This window comes from Suricata suricatta, chromosome 17 (assembly GCF_006229205.1).
Source record: "Suricata suricatta isolate VVHF042 chromosome 17, meerkat_22Aug2017_6uvM2_HiC, whole genome shotgun sequence".
Taxonomy (NCBI): Eukaryota; Metazoa; Chordata; class Mammalia; order Carnivora; family Herpestidae; genus Suricata; species Suricata suricatta.
In genome coordinates, this window is record NC_043716.1 from 31,419,770 (window position 1) to 31,426,722 (window position 6,953).

The 6,953-nt window shown below is 36.4% G+C and overlaps 1 pseudogene; it reads right to left on the reverse strand.

Moving 5' to 3' along the window:
• The window catches only part of LOC115281592, a 19,130-nt pseudogene that overhangs the window by 3,284 nt on the left and 8,893 nt on the right, over positions 1-6,953 (reverse strand).

Here is a 6,953-nt window from a genome sequence, read left to right on the forward strand (position 1 = left end):
AATACCTAATGGATAATCATAACACTCTTGGTCACATGTTTTTCCTGCAGCCTGAAGGTTTTTAAAAGAGAAAGATATGAAATGCCTGCTGCTACCACCCTTTTAAATTGCTATCTTTTGAAAAGCACCAGTATGTGTTTTAGATTGATTTCCCTATTTTAGGGAAATGACAGACAGTAGTTTCAGTTTTGATGGTATATGCAAAACAAATAAAACATGTTTATAAAAAAATTTTTTTTTTAAATGTTAACCAGGACAGGTTACAAAGTCATAATCATTATAGTGGTCTTTGTACCGAGCATAGTGTAAGATATAAGACAGGAAGAACTTACAAAACCAAGCATTATTAAAGAATAATAAAGATACCTCCATAAGGAACAATTAGTGGTGGAGATGGGTGAAAACTGAGCCTCTTACTTCTCTTTGAGTCCTCCAGTACAGCTGCTTGTCCAAAAACTTGTTGCTGTGATAACCTAAAAATTTTCAATTTTTTTTTTATTTTTATGGTCATAACTAGTCAAGTAGATTCTGTGGGAAGATGGATTTGAACTTTCTAGGTAAACTCTATAGGTAAATGGGAATCTAAGTGTTTCCCTTCGGTGTATTTTGGTCTCTTATTTGCTTTTTATATAGTAAAGCAAAAAATATATGACGACAATAATAACAATACCTACAGAAAAGCATAGTGGTGAAGAGGCTTGGAAACCTGGCTCTGTCCTTTACCAGCTGTGATCATTCATTTAGTTTCTTCCGTGCCTTAGCATCTCATCTGAAAATGGAAATAATCACAGTACCTACATCATAGGGTGTTTCTGAGAATGATATATGATACTCATGCCAACCACATGGAAATTCCCTAGGGCATAAACACTCAATAAATGTCTATTTTATTATTTTAAAAATCATAAAGCCCTTTTGTGTACTGCCTAGCATTGGTGACAATATATATATTACTTATAATAATGTTCATTATTTCCTTTCACTTTAATTAATAATTATTATTATTTTAACCTCAGCACTATCTGTGATGTTTGGTACACCAAATATGTGTCTAATACATGAACACAATCTCACATCAAAACAAGAAATTGAAATTGTCAAGTGGCCTTTTTTTTTAAAGCAAACCAACACCTTTCAAAATAAACTCTGGGGATATAATTAAATGCTCCACGAATGACATATAGATGAAAATGAAATAAAAAACAAAGGCGTTTTGTGTGGTAAGAAAAAGGACAAAACTCTCATGCAAAATGGCCTGAATTGATCAGGAGGGATACTGGAACAGAGAGTTCTTTTTAAAAGAAAAATCAATACTTTGATGGAAAAAAGACTATAGTTCATTTTAAAGTGAGAAAATGGACAGATAAAATAAACTAGAACATATGTGACGGGGTTGGAAAGCAAATCGAGATTTGTCAAAGGAAGAAAATATCAGCAATTGAATTTGTAATATAATAGCTTCCAATTTTTTCCAATACATCTTAATTTAGAGCAAAGTGACACAAGGAAATCAGCAGAATGCCAAAACAGTATAAGAAGACACAAGTAGCAATAACAGGGATGTAAAAGAGAGACATGGCAGATGAGATTTGTTTGATGCCAGATCATCCGATTTCAGCCATTGATCACGACTACCCGCCAATCAGTATCTTTTCTGTTTGCCAACTGCTTTCTGAATCCATGTGGGCATTCGCCCACATGCACATGTACACACACACACACACACGAACACACACTCTGGAATAGGATATGTGACCCAACTGCCTTGAAGGAAGAAGCCAGAACAGAGGTGTGGATACCACTCTGTACGACAAGACTGTGAGAAGAACACCAAGTTGCCTGCACTGTGGACATGTAGCTGTTCTGGAAGCTGTCAGGAGACTTCACCTGGCTTATTAGACTTGAGAGCTGTGACCCACAGACATTGTCAAAGTGCTTCTGGAGGCAGGAACAGTTAAGCAAACCTATGAAATGGTGAGTGTTGGTGAGTGGAAGCACACCATTGCCTCCTAAGTGTGGGATTCCAGGACAGAAAGGTCTACCTAGGAATGCCAGTCATGTCACTTATCAGGTGAATGACTGCTTTGAAAGTTCCCAACTTATTTTTTAATATATTTTTTAATGTTTATTTATTCTTGAGAGTGGGGCACAAAGCGTGAGCAGGAGAGGGGCAGAGAGAGAGGAAGACACAGAAACCAAAACAGGCTCCAGGCTCTGAACTGTCAGCACAGAGCCCGACACAGGACTCAAACCCATGAACCATGAGATCATGACCTGAGCTGAAGTCAGACAATTACCAATTAACTGACTGAACCCCCCAGGTGCCCCTTTATTATTTTTCCCAAAGAATGCTACTATAGATTTTGTTTCTGTTTTTGTTTTTGGAACTTCTACCTTTTTGTTTTGTTTTGTTTTAAATCACTGTGATGCCAAGTGCCCCTAAGGGAGAGGATACCAGAGAAAGCCTGGAAGTGGAGATGGAAGAAGGGAAAAGAGGAGGGATGAGAAAATGATTCCTGGCTATCTGAGGCCCACACAGCTGCCTGGTGTCCAGGTTCATCAAGGAAACTTCAGCAGCTGTGGACCTTTGAACATTTTGGAATAGTTGCTACGTACTTTACTTAATGCAAAGATAGCTGTTAATAACACTTTTTGTGGTTGAATATTACTTTTACATTAATCATTTTTTATGATTCCTTCTCCCTCCTTCATTTCCACTCCCTTTTCAGAAGATGATCTGTTCTGTGCTCCTTATCTTGGAAAAGGAATATAACGATACAAATCATAAAAAACCTGGTAAGCTTTTTTAACTTGGAAATGTTTAAATATTTAGAGACCAGGGACTACACAGCCCTGTGGAGAAAACATGAGAGGGGCCAAAGGCCTTTCCACAAACCTGTATTAAACCTCTCACACCACTATTCAGACTAAAGAAATACTTTCTTCAATCTTGGAAAGGGGTAGAAAAATGGAGAAGAGATCATGAAAGGTTTATGGGTCTAGGATTCTAGGAGGAAATATGAGCCAGTAGAGGTTTAGGGGACTTTTATCCATTGAATTCAGAGTGTTTGCGATGGGGATATGAGAGTTATGAATGTGAATGGCCAGGGTTGGCCCCCTGCCAGGGAGGAAGTCCTATACTTCTTGCCATCTCTGGGGTCTCTTTTCCCTTCCAATGAGTACTCTGACACAAAGTTCTTCTTTCATCCACCAAGGGCACAACATTTTTATTACATTTCTGCTGTGGTCTGAGTGTTTGTGTCTTCTTGAAATTCATATGTTGAAATCCTAACTTCTATGGCGATGATGTTAGGAGGTAGGGCTTTAGAGAGCTGGTAAAGGTGATGAAGGTAGAACCCTCATTCATGTGATTCTTACATTATTATAATTATCTGTTATCCTAATAAAAGAGGCTCAAGAAACTCCTTTGATCCTTCTACCACTGGAGGGCACTGTGAAAGGACAGCCATCCAGGAAGCTATCTCCACCAGGGCACAAACCTGCCAGCCCTTGATCTTGGACTTCCCAGCCTCCACAACTATGGGAAATGATTTTCTATTGCGTATAATACATTCAGTCCATGGTATTATTCTGTTATGGCAGCCCAAATGAGTTGACATCTTCTAATAATTATTGAGGATGATTTTATAGAAGAGAGCTCATGTTTATGATACAATGAATTAAATGAATCTTCATATCTATAAAAAGAAATAATTATAGATTTTAAATGACTTTGGGGGTAACCTACAACTGTATACTATTGAGACATACATCCTTCAGTTGAGTTTGGGATGTAAGTTGAGCTCTGTATTTATAAGTTTATCACTAGGTAATTCTGAGGTTGTTGGTGTTATGATTTTTGTAGTAATGATTCTAGTTAACATTCACCACATGTTAATGATGTACCAGGCACTGTGTTGAGCAGTTTAATAGTATTAATTTATTTAATTTTCACAATAATCCTGTGAGTTAAAAACTGTATGAAACTCCTTTAGACTATTGAATTGACTCAGATAAATTAAGGAACTTTCCCAAAGTCATGCAAAAAGCATATGGCAAGATTTAAAACCAGTTTTGTCTCTACATCATACTATTTTTTCTAAATCATTATACGATTCTGTTCTGCCTCAGTGATTTAAGGAAACACATGCACACACACACAAAGAATGTTTTTTAATTAACAGACTACAAAAATCTTCAATGAGATAATTCTAATTTTCTGGGACATGTTGATGATATAGAAACAGTTTATAGATATTTTTTAGAAAGTAATTAGTCTGATAGAATTAGCCTTATAAACCTCAGGTGATTGACTATAAAAATATTTTTCCACTTCACACCTTGGGTGATTAGGGAGAAATCAATGTAAACATGATTTCACTGACCGTACTTGCCTAAATTATAGAAATTATTTTATGTATGTTAAAAAAAATGATACTATCCAAAATGATTAAGTATTCTACTTAATAATTCTCTAATCATTAATGAGGTCCTGCTGCCATAAAAATTTGGAGTAAAGTCTTTTATAGGTTTATGCTACTATGTTTGTCACTTGGACAAAAATAAGAAGAATTGAGCTCATTTTCTATCTATAATGCTTATTTCAGTAATAAACTATGGAACTATCAAACATCTACCTAACTTCTCTGTTTTCAAGTTTCCACAACTCGCAAATTGAGAGACAGTATTGCTACAGCCCTTTGTAGCTCAAATGATATGTAACACTCATGTTTTATTATTCATCAGGTATCTCTGAGTAGCATTCTTATTGGCTAAAATGATAGCAGTGATCTATTGATAGAATGATGCTTCTCTTAGCGCTTTGTTGAGAACCTTGAAGTGAACTCATGTGAAACTGCACAAAAGCAGAATGACTTTTCTCTTTTGTAAATTTCCTACCAGTACAAATAAAAAGGCAACTCCAAAGAGCTTAAGTGAATTATTTGAATCTCTGGCTCAAGAGACATAGGAGCTATTGGGATTATTATTGAGATAATTTGGTTCACTGTGTACAACTTTCAGGAGTAATAAGTTACTAACGGCTGCCAATGTATGATCAGCTTTTTCCTGCAAATATAGAACTGCTGTACTTGGGAAAATAGCCTAATGCAACCATCAGTGATACAATCAATTCTCTGTTGTATATTTTGTTAGTAGACTTTATCATTTCACTCAGATACTAGGCAAGAATAAATCCCCAACAACCATTATCAACTGTGGTAAGGCTCTGTAAGAGCCAATGGAGACAAAATTATTATATGGGTACCTGGGTGTCTCAATTGGTTATGCGTCTGCCCCTTGATTTTGGTGGCCAGATCATGATCTCACAGTCACAAGCTTGAACCCCATATCAGGTCCTGTGCTGGGCATGAATCCTGCTTAAAGTTCTCTCTTTCCAGGATCTCTTCATCAGGAAGAGCTAACAATTATAAATATCTATTTAATTATAAATTACTATGTGGGAGCGCCCAAATACATAAAACAATTAATCACAGAAAGAAACAGTCTTATTGACAAAAATGTGCTAATTGCAGGGGACTTTAATACTCCACTGACAGCAATGGATAGATCAACCAGACAGAAAATCACTAAGGAAACAATGGATCTGAACGACACATTGGAACAGATAGAACTGATAGATATATTTAGAAATCTGCATCCTGAAGATAGGAAATTCACCTTCTTTTCGAGGGCACATGGCATATTCTCCAAGATAGATCACATACTGGGGCATAAAGCAGCCCTCCATAAGTATAAATGAATAGAGATCATAGCATGCACACTTTCAGATCACAATGCTATGAAACTTGAAATTAACCACAGGAAAAAATCTGGAAAACCTCCAAAAATGTGGAGGTTAAAAACCACCCTACTGAAGAATGATTGCGTTAATCAGGCAATTGGAGAAGAAATTAAAAAATATATGGAAACCAATGAAAATGAAAATACAACAATCCAAAATCTCTGGGACACAGCAAAGGCCATCCTAAGAGGAAAGTATATTGCAATCCAGGCCAATCTCAACAAACCAGAAAAAGCACAAATTCAAAATTTAAGAGCACCTACTGGAACTAGAAGGGAAGCAGCAAGAGCCCCAAACCCAGCAGAAGAAAAGAAATCATAAAGATCAGGGCAGAAATAAACAATATAGAATCCAAAAAAACAGTCAAGCAGATCAATGAAACCAAGAGTTGGTTCTTTGAAAAAATAAACAAAATCAATAAACCTCTAGGCCGGCTCCTCAGAAAGAAAAGAGAGAGCACCCAGATAGACAAAATCATGAATGAGAATGGATCTATTACAACCAATCCCTTAGAAATGCAAACAATCATCAGAGATTACTATGGAAAATTATATGCCAACAAACTGGACAACACAGAAGAAATGGACAAATTCCTAAATGCACATGCACTGCCAAAATTCAAATGGGAAGAGATAGAAAGCATGAATAGACCAGTAACCAGTGAAGAAATCGAATCTGTTATCAAAAGTCTCCCAACGAATAAGAGCCCAGGGCCAGATGGCTTCCCAGGGGAATTCTACCAGACATTTAAAGCAGAGCTCAGACCCATTCTTCTCAAACTATTCCAAAAAATAGAAATAGAAGGAAAACTTCCAAACTCATTCTATGAAGCCAGCATCACCTTGATACCCAAACCAGACAGAGACCCAGCCAAAAAAGAGAACTACAGACCAATATCCTTAATGAATACAGATGCAAAAATACACAACAAGATACTAGCAAATCGAATTCAACAGCATATAAAAAGAATTATCCATCATGATCAAGTGGGATTCATTTCTGGGTTACAGGACTGGTTTAATATTCACAACTCCATCAATGTGATTCATCACATTAACAAAAGAAGGATGAAAAAACATATGATCCTGTCGATAGATGCAGAAAAAGCATTTGACAAAATACAGCACCCTTTCTTAATAAAAACCCTTGA